The 15,911-nt window shown below is 38.0% G+C and overlaps 1 pseudogene; it reads left to right on the top strand.

Moving 5' to 3' along the window:
- The first annotated feature begins 223 nt into the window (after positions 1 to 223).
- Positions 224 to 15,542, top strand: LOC114182123 (annotated as a pseudogene).
- The last annotated feature ends 369 nt before the right edge of the window (positions 15,543 to 15,911 follow it).

The raw sequence follows: 15,911 nt of genomic DNA, 5'->3' as shown, positions 1-15,911 counted from the left end.
CGGTTTACGAGTGACTTAACTTCGATTCCAACGGATCATTAAGTTACAAAGCTCAGGGAAGTTTGCTTTGTCCGAAAGACATAAGTCAAGTCTGCACCGAGTCAGTGTTCTTAGAGTCAATTCACCGTAAATGGTAAAATACCTAACTATTAATTTCCGCATTGTGGTTCGTAAACTGCACTTCAAATTATACATTTCCATTCACCATTTCTCAACCCCTGCCATGGCAGCGGAACTTGTTGGTGGTGCTCTTCTTCCGGTTTTCTTCAGGTTGCATTCGACAGGCTGGCTTCTCCTCAAGTTGTACAGTTCTTTCGTGGAAGAAAACTTGATGAGAAGCTGCTTAGCAAACTGAACATGTGCTGCACTCAATCAATGATCTCGCTGATGATGCTGAAACAAAAACAGTTCAGAAATCCACACTCAAAGCTTGGCTTTTTGCTGTCAAAGATGTTGTCTTCGATGCAGAGGATCTCTTGAAGGAAATAGAGTATGAACTCACCAGATGCCAAGTGGAAGCTGGATCAGACCCACAACCCTTACTTCCAAAGGTATCAATTTCTTCAACTCTACTTTCAGTTCATTTAACAAGAAAATTGAATCAGAGATGAAAGATGTCCTAGAAAACTAGAATATCTTGCAAAGCAAAAGGGTGCTCTCGGTTTGAAAGAGGGTATTACTCTGGTGATGGATCAGGTAGCAAAGAGTTGTTGCAATATAATTCAAGCTCATATGTGCACAGTAAGAAGCTGAATAAAAGTCAGAGAAAATTAGTGACCTTGTTGGAAGACTTTGTCAAAAGTCTGTGTAGGTTTTTTCGGCTATTAGTTAGGAGCACTTTAAGATTCAGTTTTTAAGTTATTCTTAGCACCACTAATGTAGGATTGTAGACGTGGTTAGTGGAGATAGTTAGCCAAGTTTTTTTATTATATAAACATTGTATTGTTCAGCATTTTAAAGAAATGTGAGGAGAACAATAAACTGAGCTCTCTCTCTTCCATTATTCTGTCATCTGGTTCTATTATCTTCCTCCTTTAATATCCAACATTTTGGTATCAGAGCAATCCGGGTTCATATCCAGGGAATTGTTGAGTGAGAAGAGAGATCACTCAAACACAAGGATAAACACGGTTGGAGAGTGAAAAAGTTGTTCATAATGCAGAACAATGGATCTGGAGCCACTTCACAATGCCTATCTTAAAGGCATAATTATCAGTTTGGAGCTTGAAAATGAAACATTATTCAAGTCTCAAGAACTGTGGAGTTTTGTTGAAGAAGGATTTGATGATGCTCAATCTCCAGAACCTGATCAGCAATTGAAAGAAAAGAGAAAGAAAGATTCCAAGGCATTATTTTGATACAACAGGCCTTGAATGATGGAATCTTTCCCAGAATTGCTTCAGCAACCACATCCAAGATGGCATGGGATACTCTAAAGCAAGAGTATCTAGTGACAAGAAGGTGATTACAGTGAGGCTGCAATCATAAGGAGAGAGTTTGAAACAGCTCTAATGACGGACAAAGAATCGGTCCAAGAATACCTGTCACGTGTATCCACTGTGGTACAACAATGCGGTCATATGGAGAAACAATGACCAATGAGCATGTGGTTGGAAAAGTTCTAAGAAGTCTCACAAGCAAATATGACCATGTTGTAGCAGCATTGAAGAGTCAAAGGACATGGGAGAATACACTTTGATGAACTCATGGATCTTGCAAGCTCATGAGGAGAGGCTCATAGAAATGGTGAGAAGAAGGAAGAGAAGGCATTCCATGTGAAAGGAGATTCCTCAAACAGGGAAAAGACAGGGCAATTCAGTGGAAGAGGTAGAGGAAGAGCTGGCCTAGAGGAAGGGCCGTGGAAGAGGACAGAATAAGGAAGGAAAAGAGCAATCGTATAAGGGTCCACTCAAATGTTATATTGCAAGAAGCCAGGCACAAAGAAGCTAGCTGCTGGAAGAAGGAGGAGGATGAACAAAAGGGTGATCAAAATCCAATTTTGTGGAGAATGAGCAAAAGTTGTTTTTAGCACAAGTGCAGCTGGAAATGATGCAGGAGATGGCGTGTGGTATGTTGACAGTGGATGTTCCAACCATATGTCAAGTGCCAAGTCTATGTTCAAGAACTGAATGAATCTTTGAAGAGCAAGGTGAGGCTTGGAGATGGAAAGCAACTTGAAGTGGAAGGAAGAGGCACGATTGCAATCAAAACGGAGCAGGAAACACCAAGCTATTATATGATGTGCAGTATGTGCCAAATTTGGCTCACAATTTGCTGAGTGTGGGTCAATTAATCAATTCTGGATATTCAGTATTGTTTGAGAATGATTTTTGTTTGATTTGTGATAAGAAATCCAAAGAAGTTGTAGTAAAGATTGTTATGGGGAGAAACAGAATGTTCCCTCTGATTTATCTGGCAATGTGAGCAAAGCACTGACAGTTAGAGGAGATGATGATGCAAGCTGTGGCATTTGAGGTATGGCCATTTGAATGTGCAGGGACTGAAGCTTCTATGTTCCAAAGAATGGTGGCAAGGGCTGCCTAAAATTGGTGAGCTTGAATGTGTGAAGGATGCTTATATGGAAAACAGTCAAAAGGACCATTTCCAATGGAGAGCTTGGAGAGCAAGTGAAAGTTTGGAGCTGCTGCATGCTGATCTCTGTGGACCAATGCAGACAGTTTTCTTGGTGGAAGTAGGTATTTCTTGCTCATAACTGATGATACGTAAATGAGTTGGGTCTACTTTCTAAAGGCTAAGTCTGAAGCCTTTGAAAACTTTAAGATTTTTAAGGCTATGGTTGAGAAACAATCTGGTCTATGGTGAAAGCCTTAAGAACAGATCGTGGTGGCGAATTCTTGTCAAATGAATTCATCACATTTGGAGGAGCATGGAATAAGAAGAGAATTGACTGCACCATAACTCCAGAGCAAACGGAGTAGCTGAGAGAAAGAACAGAACTGTTGTAGAGATGGCAAGAAGCATGCCAAAGCTAGAGGTTACCAAACAACTTTGGTGTGAAGCTGTAGCTACTGCAGTGTACATCCTAAATGTCTCCCTAAAAGGCAGTCATGAATATGACACATTTGAAGCATGGAGAGGAAAAAACCATCAGTAAGTCATTTAAGAGTTTTCGTTGTATAGCTTATGCTTTAGTTGATTTAAGATCTAAACTAGATGATAAATCTATGAAATGTGTATTCATTGGTATGCTACTCATCCAAGGCATATAGACTGTATAACCCTCTTACTGGCAAGATTGTGGTCAGTAGGAACGTTGTATTTAATGAGAATGCAGGCTGGAATTGGAAGCAAAGAGATAGTTGTGACAGTATTCAGCAGAATATAGTAGGGACTGATTGTCAGAGGAAGACGTAACTGTGCATCAAATGACCAGCAGTCTTCAGTCCTCCTACACCATTATCACTTCAAATCACAGCTCATCATCTTCTTCAAGTCCTTCCTCATCAAGTTCATCAGATGATTCAGCACGAGAAAATACATGACTCTTGTTGACTTGTATGCAAACTGCAACTTGCACTGATGGCTGCAGATCCAACCAGTTTGATGAAGCTAAAGATGAAGTTGAATGGCAGAATGCAATGAACGAGGAAATCAGGTCCATTCAAAAGAATGAGACTTGGAAATTGGTTGATCTTCCTGAAGGAAAGAATGTTATTGGACTTAAGTGGGTATTCAGAACTAAGTTCAATACAGATGGTAGTATTCTAAAGCACAAGCAAGATTGGTGGCAAAAGGGTATGCACAGCAAGAAGGAATCGATTTTGAGGAGACATTCTCACCAGTGGCAAGATTTGAAACTGTAAGAGTAGTATTAGCTTTGGCTGCCCAATGGAAATTGAAGGTGTTTCAGCTTGACGTAAATCTGCATTCTCAATGGAGACTTACAAGAAGAAGTTTTTGTTGAGCAACCACTCGGCTTTGTCAAAGATGGTGAAGAAGGCAAGGTTTACAAGCTGCAAAAGGCACTTTATGGACTGAAACAGGCTCCAAGAGCCTGGTACACCCAGATTGACTCATTCTTTCTTCAAAATCAGTTTGAGAGAAGTCAGAATGAGCCAACTCTCTATGTGAAAAAGGAAGGCATGAATGGATTCATTATTGTCTGTCTTATGTGGACGACATCATCTACTTTAGCTCCTCTCAGAAGCTGCTAAATGAGTTCAAAGCATCAATGATGAAGCGATTTGAGATGACAGACTTGGGACTGCTTCAGTATTTCTTGGGTCTAGAAGTAAGGCAAGGAGAAAATGGAATATTTCTGTGCCAGAGGAAGTATGCAGAGGATTTATTGAAAAAATTTTCAATGGAAAAATGTGAAACTGTCAACACTCCTATGAATCCAAATGAGAAGCTGCAGAGGAGGATGGCACAGGAAAAGCTGATGAAAGCTGTTCAGGAAGTTTAGTAGGAGGTCTGAATTATCTCACTCACAACGTCCTGACATTGCTTATAGTGTAAGTGTGGTATCCAGATACATGCACTCTCCAACAAAGCAACAGCTAGGTGCAGCAAAAAGGATTCTAAAGTATGTGCAGGATCAACTCGTTTTGGAATCCTATATGAACATGTAAATGAGTTCAAGTTAGTTAGCTACACAGACAGTGACTGGGCAGGCAGTTTGGATGACAGGAAAAGTACCTCAGGGTCAGTTTTCAGTTTAGGCTCAGGAGCTATTACTTGGAGCTCAAAGAAGCAGGACACTGTGGCTCTGTCATCATCTGAAGCCAGAATATGTAGCTGCTGGTGCAGCAGCAAGACAAGCTGTTTGGCTTAGAAAGTTGTTGAAAGATTTATGTTGTGAGCAGGAAGGAGCAACTGAGATATGGTGTGATAACAGGTCTGCGATTGCTATGACAAGAAACCCAGCATTTCACGCAAGAACCAAGCATATTGAAGTTCAGCATCATTTCATAAGGAAGCTTGTGTCAGATGAAACAATCGTTCTAAGATTCTGCAGCACAAATATCCAAAATGCAGATCTGTTCACCAAGGCTTTAGCTAAACCAAACATCAGTTCTTTATGGAGAAAATTGGTATGTATGAGTTTGAATTAAGGGGAGGTGTTGCAATATAATCAAGCTTCATATGTGCACACGTAAGAAGCTGATAAAAGTCAGAGAAAATTAGTGACCTTGTTGGAAGACTTTGTCAAAAGTCTGTTGTAGGTTTTCGGCTATTAGTTAGGAGCACTTTAAGATTCAGTTTTTAAGTTATTCTTAGCACCACTAATGTAGGATTGTTAGACGTGGTTAGTGGAGATAGTTAGCCAAGTTTTTTTATTATATAAACATTGTATTGTTCAGCATTTTAAAGAAATGTGAGGAGAACAATAAACTGAGCTCTCTCTCTTCCATTATTCTGTCATCTGGTTCTATTATCTTCCTCCTTTAATATCCAACAAGAGTCACAGAAATTGCCATCTTCTTCTTTGGTGGTTGAAAGTGTTATTTATGGCAGAGATGCAGACAAAGAAATGATTTTAAATTGGCTCACATCTGAAACTGAGAATCATGACCAGCCATCAATACTTTCCATTGTGGGAATGGGTGGGTTGGGTAAGACCACACTCGCCCAACATGTATACAATGACCCAAAGATAGAGGAGGCTAAATTTGATATCAGAGCTTGGGTTTGTGTTTCCGACCATTTTGATGTTTTGATAGTGACAAAAACAATTCTTGAGGCAATCACTAAATCTAAAGATGATAGCGGAGACCTGGAAATGGTTCATGGAAGATTGAAAGAAAAAATATCAGGAAGGAAATTTCTTCTTGTTCTGGATGATATTTGGAACGAAAGACGAGAAGAATGGGAAGCTGTGCGAACTCCTCTTAGTTGTGGGGCACCAGGAAGTAGAATATTGTGACAACACGTGGTGAGAAAGTTGCTTCTAACATGATGTCTGAAGTGCATAGGCTAAAGCAATTAGAAGAAGAGGAATGTTGGAAACTTTTTAAAAAGCATGCACTAAAAAATGATGATGATGAATTGAATGATGAGAGAAAGGAGATTGGCAAAAGAATAGTTGAAAAGTGCAAAGGATTACCTCTTGCTCTGAAAACAATTGGAAGTGTTCTTCGCACAAAGTCATCCATTTCAGATTGGCAAAGCGTACTGGAAAGCGACATATGGGATTTATCCAAAGAAGTTGAAATTATGCCTGCTCTACTATTAAGTTATCAGCACCTTCCTTCTCATCTCAAGAGGTGCTTTGCTTATTGTGCATTATTTCCAAAAGATTATGAATTTGACAAGAAGGAATTAATTTTGTTGTGGATGGCTGAAGGTTTTCTCCATCACTCTCAACATATCAATAATGTAGAAGAAATTGGTGAACAGTATTTTGAAGATCTACTAACGAGGTCATTCTTTCTTCAATCAAGCATCAAAACACGTTTCTCTATGCATGACCTTCTGAATGATTTGGCAAAATATGTTTGTGCAAACTTCTGTTTCAGATTCAATTTGATAAAGGAAATTTGTACCCAACACAACCCGTCATTTTTCATTTAGATTGGAAGACGCAAGATGTTTGATGGTTTAGGGAGCTTAACTGATGCTAAAAGAATGCGTTCATTTCTTCCAATTAGAGAAACTGCAACAACTAAATCTTACCATTATAAGCTTCCTTGTCAATTCAAGACTTTGATACATGAATTGTTCTCCAAGTTGAAGTTTTTACGCGTATTATCTTTGGATGGATATTCCGATCTAAGAGAGGTACCTGATTCTGTTGGTGATCTTAAACATCTTCATTCGTTAGACCTTTCGCGTACTTACATCCAAAAACTACCTGAGTCAATCAGTGTGCTCTATAACTTGCTAATACTGAAGTTGAACGGTTGTTCATATCTGGAGGAATTGCCCTCAAATTTGCATAAACTCACAAATTGCATTGTCTGGAATTTGAAGATACAAAAGTGACAAAGATGCCATTGAATTTTGAAGAATTGAAGAATCTTCATGTATTGAATATGTTTTGGTCGATAGAAATGGTGAGTCCAGTGTTAAGCAGCTAGGAGGACTCAATCTCATGGAAAGCTATCAATTAATGAGGTGCAGAATATTGTGAATCCTTTAGATGCATTAGAGGCAAATTTGAAAGATAAACACCTTGTGGAGCTACAGTTAGAATGGAAGTCGAACCATGTCTGTGATGATTCAGAGAAAGAAAAGAAAGTACTTGAGAATCTACAACCTTCCAACACTTGGAACATTTGTCAATCACGAACTATGGTGGTACACAACTCCCAAGTTGGGTCTTCAATAATTCATTATCAAATTTGGTGTTCTTACGTTTGAAGAGCTGTAAGTATTGCGTATGTTTGCCTTCCCTTGGACTTTTGTCATCTTTGAAAACCCTTGAGATTATAGGGCTTAAAGGAATATCGAGCATTGGTGTTGAATTTTATGGGAGCAACTCTCGTTCATGTCCTTGGAAACATTGAATTTCATCGACATGAAGGAATGGGAAGAATGGGAATGTAAAACTACTTCTTTTCCACGTCTTCAACATCTTTTTGTGAATAGATGTCCCAAGCTGAAAGGTCTATCAAACCAACTCTTCATTTAAAGCATCTAGTTATTTGTTACTGTGATAAGCTCATCATTAGCGAGACCAACATGGACACACGATCGCTTGAATCCTGAAATTGAATTCATGTCCACTTGTGAGTATTCCCACTACGCATTACAATTTACTTAAAGAAATGTCAATTGACGATGGCTGTGACTCTCTTACAACCTTTTCGCTAGATTTCTTTCCAAATCTCTGTTATCTTTATTTGAGAAGATGTCGAAACCTACAAAGAATTTCACAGGAGGACACTCATAATCATCTCCAGAGAATGACAATTGAGGAATGCCCTCAATTTGAATCATTTCCTAGTGAAGGGTTATCTGCTCCGCAACTAGTCAGTTTTGAAATTTTGGAGCGCAGAATTTGAAGTTGTTGCCAAAACAGATTCAAGTCCTGCTTCCGTCTCTTAATCAACTATGGATAATTGATTGTCCACAAGTGGAGATGCCTCCGGATGGAGGTTTGCCATCAAATGTTAAACTTATGTATCTTTCAAATGTTAAACTTATGGCCTCCATGAGAGTGAACTTGGATAACACTTTGCAAATTGGAAAGCTGGACGTGGAGTGCTTCCGGACGAAGGTTGTTGCCACGCTCTCTCACCACTCTACTAATTACTGAGAGCCCCAATCTTAAAAGGCTAAACTATAAGGGTCTCTGCCACCTCTCCTCTCTCACACTTAATGGGTGCACCAACCTTGAATGCTTACCAGAGGAAGGTATACCCAAATCCATCTCTTCTCTTACAATCTGGGATTGTCCATTGCTCCAAAAACGTTGTCAGAATCCAGAAGGCAAAGACTGGGAAAAGATTGCTCACATTGAACAGCTGAGAGTTGGGAAATGGGAATAAGACAAAGAAGTTCAAAATTAGATGTGCATACTTGTCTTTCTCTGTCTCTTCTACAGCTGCTAATTCTCCACAATATTTCTCTACCTTTTCCATTACACTTTCTATAGTCGCAAATATTTCTCTCGATAGTATACATCTTTCTTCAAATCAAACACTTTTTAGAAGTTGCTTCTTGTTATTGTTATATGTTATTGCTCTGAACAAAATTAGGAATTAAGTTGCAAATATCATTATAGATTTGTTCATTCAAAAATTGTAAAAGTAATAACATTTTATAGTAATTTTCTATTATTTTGTTGCTCTGCTAATTTTATATTGAAACAGTTTGCTCTATATTGAAATCAGTTTGTTAACGAAAACTACAATTTAAAATTTATTAATATATCTCATTGTGGTGATTGCTTTATAGACATTCAATTTGAGTTAATCTTTTATCAAATTTTTTATTTTTTAAATGTTTTGTTTATATAAGTTAATTTAACTTTATTTTTTTTTGTTTGGATAAATTACTTAAATCAAACAGATTATTTAAATATCAAAGAATAGTTGATAATTCAAAATAGATGATATTCTATAATCATTCTTGGTTAAAGTTCTTTTTTTTTTTCCCGAGGTTTGTTAAGATATTTTCAATTAATATTGTCGAAGCTTTTATCCATTGAAGTAGATCCAAATTGTTTTCTCAATCGAGGCTAATTTTCCAACATTGTTAGTTGGATTTTTTTGTTTTGTCGACATTGACTAAAGCAATCCTAGTTAAGGTTAATAAAAATTTTCAAGTTAACATTTAAAAAAAATCCTAAACATTATTGACAGAAAAATAACATATTTTTAAGGACCACTAATAAATTATATTATATAAATATATTTTTTTATTTATTTTTATAATTTGTTTTTAGTTAAAAGGATGAAATAGTAGATTTATAAAAATTAATTATTTAATTTTGATATGCATAAACATATACATAAATGCCAGAGACACGTGTACTTTATCATTGATCAAATACATCACTCACTTAGTAGCATAGTCAATTGAAGCTGTAGCTACTGCAACAAGATTGCAGAATGTCCTTAAATCAATTTGGCTGAACAATTATTTATCTTAAATTTGTTTAATTTCTCACATTTTTAGTCCAAACATGCAGCTAGCTGTGATGGCAATTAACATTGTGACAATTTCTTCACATCTGTTTAATGTTGACAGGTTGAGACCATTCCTTCACAGCTACTACTTTGTGACTGTCCGTAGTTCATGTGTTATATTCTGCAACGGAGTCGCAACGTGTTACATAATAATTTTAAGACAATGATGTTATGAGTCTTTATTTTATATAGTATTTAACTTTGTCTATTATATCTAATGTGAGACTTTAATTCACATTTGGACTATTCCCAACAATCTTCTTCCAAGGGTGAGTCCACTTTTTTTTTCTTTTTCATATGATATATTTTCCTTCAGGTGTAACACCTCATTTATTTGATAAAGCTAAATAAAGGACATGTCACGCTGAATAATATAAGAAGCGAGAATAAAGAGTATGACGTCACTCATACAAATATCCCAAACTTAAAGGACGAATAAAAGCGGCACACCACGATGCCAAGTACCAAGTAAAGCAAGAGAGTGATAAACACTTAAACCAATCTACAGAGAAAACAATACATGGGCCTTAGCCCTAAATGAAGAGCCCAAAGACAGAAGCCAATCCAAAGACTAAGCGGCAGAACATCACCTCCCTGTTGACCACTGGTGTTCCTCGCATCTGCTCACATCAACAAGTTGATGATCATCGCAAAGAGAGTACCACACAGTAGAACACACAACAATAAAAGTAGGGTAAGCTAGAGCATAAAATAATTTCATCATGCAATCTGATACGCTTTCACAGTCATCAATACACAAAACACCCAAACATGCCATGACTCTCAAACCAATACACTAAGACTCGACTCGACTCATCCGGATACATACAATCTGGTCGGATTCAGCGGATGCTTGCACTTGTGGTGGGATACCTCTGCTTACCCCCGAGCTATGTGTTACAAGTGTTACAATGAATCGATTCCCTCACACACAAGGTTAGCCCTTAATGAGTTTCAGGCCTCCTGCTACTCTCACCACAAGAGTCAGTCCGCTCTAAGTGAGACTAACTGACTCCTTAGAGTGTTAGGATGCAACCTTACCTTGAATCCTTACCAGACCATATAGATGGGGCACCACCATGAACACCCACTAACAGGGGCCATGAAATTACGTCCCGACCACTGAAGCGCGACCTTGAAAGTCTCACCTAGAGGCTCCAAGGAATTACACACTAACACGGACCAATCATAATCAAACCAATACTATTTAACATGCACATTGTATACATACATACATATATATATATATATTATATATATAATATATATCATGACAACCTTCACAATTCCATTCTCACTTGTATTTCATATTGAATCCATCCCACTCATCCTTCACAAATTACAAATGTAGGAGTGTATTTCCTACCAGCACCATGCCACATTCATTGATCCACATTCCCTCATATATCATGTCAAAGCCATACCAAACCCATCGTTTCAAATTCCATGAATCACCACATACAAACAACATGCTCACCTCATATTAAAACTCATGAATCATAATTCCCTCTCACTCATACAAGGTCACTCAATTCATATAGTTCATACCCAAGGTAAAGAATAACAAGCCAAACATACAATTAAGGCCCCAACAACATAAAAGGTACAGTTGTATAAAGAAATCCCGTGCAAGTCTCGCTCAAGCCACAGGGTCTCACTTAGGCGAGACTGTCATTAGGGAAACCCTGCGAGGCTCACGGATTCTCGCTTAAGCGAGCTGCTACTTGCCTGGGCGAGCATGTCCCTCGCCCAAAAGAAAGGCTCCCTCGCCTGAGCTACGCCTACAACAAAAAACCTCAAACCCCCACTCGTCCTCACTTAGGCGAACCTCTCTCGCTTGAGCGAGATGGTGTCTCGCTCAAACGAAAGCTCTCTGCCTGAGCGAGATCTCGAGCGCGAGTCTGGGTCTGTCTTTGCATGTCTCGCCTGGGCTAGGCCTGGTTGCCTGGGTGAGATCGTCAGGTTTCGTCACTGATCACCCTGCACAGTCATCCAACCACATCCCAAACAGCAGCATACATGCATTTAATATTTCGCAAAGGCACCATACTCGTTCAAAGCATAAAACAATGGCAAAACATGCAAGAAATAGAATTGAACGAAAATCCCTAGCTTCCCTTACCTGGAATGAGCTAGTTTTAAGATCTCGACACCGAACAGCGGAACACCACAGTCCTAGGAGAAGATTACAGAGCTGGAAAAGTGAGCAGAGGGTGTTTAATACCGAAGCTCTAACACTACTCACGGGAACGGGACCAGAGATGGAAAAATGTGGGTTGGGAATACTTACTGAGCCGAAACGGTCAAGCTGAACGTGAGACTGGATACACTATGGAACCCTAGCAGAGGCGGCAGCAACAGCTCAAGGAAATGTGAGGGATCTGTTTTTACGAAAAGTGAGCACAAGTTAGGGTTTGGGCACTTTAGGTCAGAAATCGAACTGGGCCAACCCCCCTTAGGCTGGGCCAACCCCCCTTAGGCCCATAATATTGGACAGCCTATAAAATAAAAGGGCAGAAACAATTGGGCCTTACATCAGGTATATGAGTGACCCCTAGTTTATACCAAAACCTTAAGGTAATGATGTTATGAGTCTTTATTTTATATAGTGTTTAACTTTGTTTATTCTATCCAATGTGAGACTTTGACTCACACTTAGACTATTCCTAACACGAATCACTATAGTTCTTCACATTGAGTTGTAACTTGAGTTGTAAAGATGATAGCGGGAACCTAGAAATGGTTCATGGAAGATTGAAAGACGAAATATCAGGAAGGAAATTTCTTCTTGTTTTAGATGATGTTTGGAACGAAGGAGGAGAAGAATGGGAAGCTGTTCGAACTCCTCTTAGCTACGGGGCTCCAGGAAGTAAAATTCTTGTCACGGCACGTGCTGAGAAAGTTGCTTCTAACATGAGATCTAAAGTGCATCTCCTGAGGGAATTACGAGGGGATGAATGCTTGAATGTTTTTGAAAAACATGCATTAAAAGATGATGATCTTGAATTGAATGATGATCTAAAGGAGATTGGTAGAAGGATAGTTGAGAAGTGCAAAGGATTACCTCTTGCTTTGAAAACAATTGGAAGTCTTCTCCGCACAAAGTCATCCATTTCATATTGGAAGAGTGTATTGGAAAACGACATATGGGACTTGCCGAAAGAAGTGAAAATTATCCCTGCTCTATTACTGAGTTATCAACACCTTCCTTCTCATCTCAAGCGATGCTTTGCTTATTGTGCATTGTTTCCGAAAGATCGTGAATTTGACAAGAAGGAATTAATTTTGTTGTGGATGGCTGAAGGTTTTCTCCATCACTCTCAACAAATCAATAATGTAGAAGAAATTGGTGAACAGTATTTCGAAGATCTACTAATGAGGTCATTCTTTCTTCAATCAAGCATCAAAACACGTTTCTCTATGCATGACCTTCTGAATGATTTGGCAAAATATGTTTGTGCAGATTTTTGTTTCAGGTTGAAATTTGATAAAGGAAACTGCATCCCCAAAACAACCCGTCATTTTTCATTTGCATTCGATGACGTAGAATGTTTTGATGGTTTTGGGAGTTTAACTGATGCTAAAAGACTGCGTTCTTTTTTTCCATATGAAGAATTCGGGGGAAGAAATATTGATTATTATCCTTTGCAATTCAAGATTTTGGTACATGAATTGTTTTCCAACTTTAAGTTTTACGTGTCTTATCGTTGAATGCATATTCTGAGCTTAGAGAAGTCCCTGATTCTGTTGGTGATCTTAAACATCTCCATTCTTTAGATCTTTCGAGAACTGGGATACAAAAACTACCTGACTCAACATGTTTGCTCTATAACTTGCTAATCTTGAAGTTGAACTATTGTTCAAGGCTGGAAGAGTTGCCCTCAAATTTACATAAACTCACCAAATTGTGTTTCCTGGAATTTAAAAATACAAAAGTGACAGAGATGCCAATGCGTTTTGGAGAGTTGAAGAATCTTCAAGTACTCAGTCCGGTTTTTGTCAATAAAAATAATGAATTCAATATTAAGCATCTAGGAGGGCTCAATCTTCATGGAAGACTATCAATTAATGAGGTGCAAAATATTGTAAATCCTCTAGATGCATTAGAAGCAAATCTGAAAAATAAAGATCTTGTGGAGTTAGAGTTAAAATGGGAGTCAGACCATATCCCTGATGATCCAAGGAAAGAAAAGAAAGTATTGGAGAATCTACAACCTTCCAAAATCGTGGAATATTTGTCAATAGAGAACTATGGTGGTACAAAATTCCCAAGTTGGGTATTTGATAATTCATTATCAAATTTGGTGTCCTTAAGGCTGGAGGACTGTAAATATTGTTTGTGTTTGCCTCCCCTTGGACTATTGTCATCTCTGAAGACCCTTAAGATTATTGGATTGGATGGAATAGTGAGCATTGGTGATGAATTTTATGGGAATAGCTCTTCTTCGTTTACATCTTTGGAAAGTTTGGAATTTTCAAAGATGAAGGAATTGGAAGAATGTGAACGTAAGACTGCTGCTTTTCCACGTCTTGAATTTCTCTCGGTGTATCAATGTCCCAAGCTAAAAGGTCTGCCAGATCAACTTGTTAATGTAAAGAATCTTTATATAATTGACAGCATGGAAGCATCGTGCCTCGAAAGGTGTGAGCATACTGTATCTCATAATTCACTTGAAGCCTTGACCTTTTTTGTTTTTCCAATTATGAATATTTCAATGAGTCGTAGCTTTGATCTGCTTGAACAAATTCGCATCTTTGACAGTTGTGATTCTTTAACAACCTTTCCACTCGATTTCTTCCCAAACCTTAAGGATCTTTCATTGTTTTCCTGTCGTAACCTACAAATGATTTCACAGGATCACACTCATACTAGTCTCGAGATTTTGTCAATTCGCAGTTGCTCACGATTTGACTCATTTCCTAGTGAAGGTTTATCTGCTCCGCAGCTATGGATGATTGTTATTGATGGAGCGGAGAATTTGAAGTTGTTGCCAAAACGCATCAGAATCCTGCTTCCGTCTCTTTATGTACTAGACATAATTAATTGTCCAAAAGTGGAGATGTTCCCAGATGGAGGTTTGCCACCATATGTAGAAGAAGTGTCTCTTTCAAGTTTGAAACTTATAGCCTCCCTAAAAGAGACCTTGGGTACCAACACATTTATGAAAAGATTGTGTATTGAAAATATAGATGTGGAGTTTTTTCCCGATGAAGTTTTGCTACCACACTCTATCACTTCTCTAGAAATCTGTCGCTGCCCAAATCTTAAAAAGATGGAGTACAAGGGTCTCTGCCACCTCTCCTCTCTCAAACTTCATGACTGTCCCAACCTCCAATGCTTACCGGAGGATGGTCTCCCCAAATCGATCTCCTCTCTTAAAATCTGGAGCTGTCCATTGTTGGAACGACGTTGTCAGAATCCCGCAGGCCAAGACTGGAACAAGATTGCTCACATTGAAGACCTAAGTGTTCGCTCTAAAGTTTAAAATTAGATGTGCAATAATTCCCATTTCTCTGCCTCTTCAACAGGTGTTGATACTCTTCACTATCTCTCTACCTTTTCAATTACAATCTTGTTAGGCGCAAATATTTGACTATGTAAATGGAATTTAGATTCTTTTGCTTATACATTTATCACTTTATCTAATGATTTCTTTTGTTAGTTGTTGATTGTTAATTTTAAACTAATGATTTAATTGGAAGCCGATATCTGGTGCTAATCGTATTATCTTTTTACAGCATTCCGATCTGAATCTGAAGGGAGCAGAAGACACCCTCCCTCATCGGTTGGCCCTTGACTTGATTCTAAGCTCGACACTGAACAGAGTAAGTAGTATTTTAGGGATATTCTTCTTGAAACAAACACAATTCTGAAAATGCAAGTGCTTTTAAATTTCCTTTTCTTGGGACTTGAACTTGTATCTGTTTCATCTTGTTAAATCTAAATTCTCTACTATTTTTTTTTATTGTTTGTCAGTTGTACTTTCAAAATACACCTATGATCACTAATATTTCAAAAATAGTGTGTTTTTAATGTTTAACAAAGGACAGAAAAATTGAACTCAGTTTTGGATAGTTGCATTAAAACAGTGAGCATTACAGTAATAGCTTTTACTTGTTACGTTACAATTTTCTTCCCCAACTTTCCATTTATTTACGAAATTTGCAGAGGCAGGATTTTATGTATGTCATAAAACATGGAAAGCTTGTGTAATTGTTGAACTGTAAAATGCGTACGTGTTTATTATTCGAAACAACATTAGATATTTTACAATGTATTTTAGATAAATGATCTCTACATAAATATCTAGATTA

Source organism: Vigna unguiculata, chromosome 4 (assembly GCF_004118075.2).
Source record: "Vigna unguiculata cultivar IT97K-499-35 chromosome 4, ASM411807v1, whole genome shotgun sequence".
NCBI classification, from domain to species: domain Eukaryota; kingdom Viridiplantae; phylum Streptophyta; class Magnoliopsida; order Fabales; family Fabaceae; genus Vigna; species Vigna unguiculata.
This window is presented reverse-complemented; position numbering and strand designations above follow the sequence as displayed.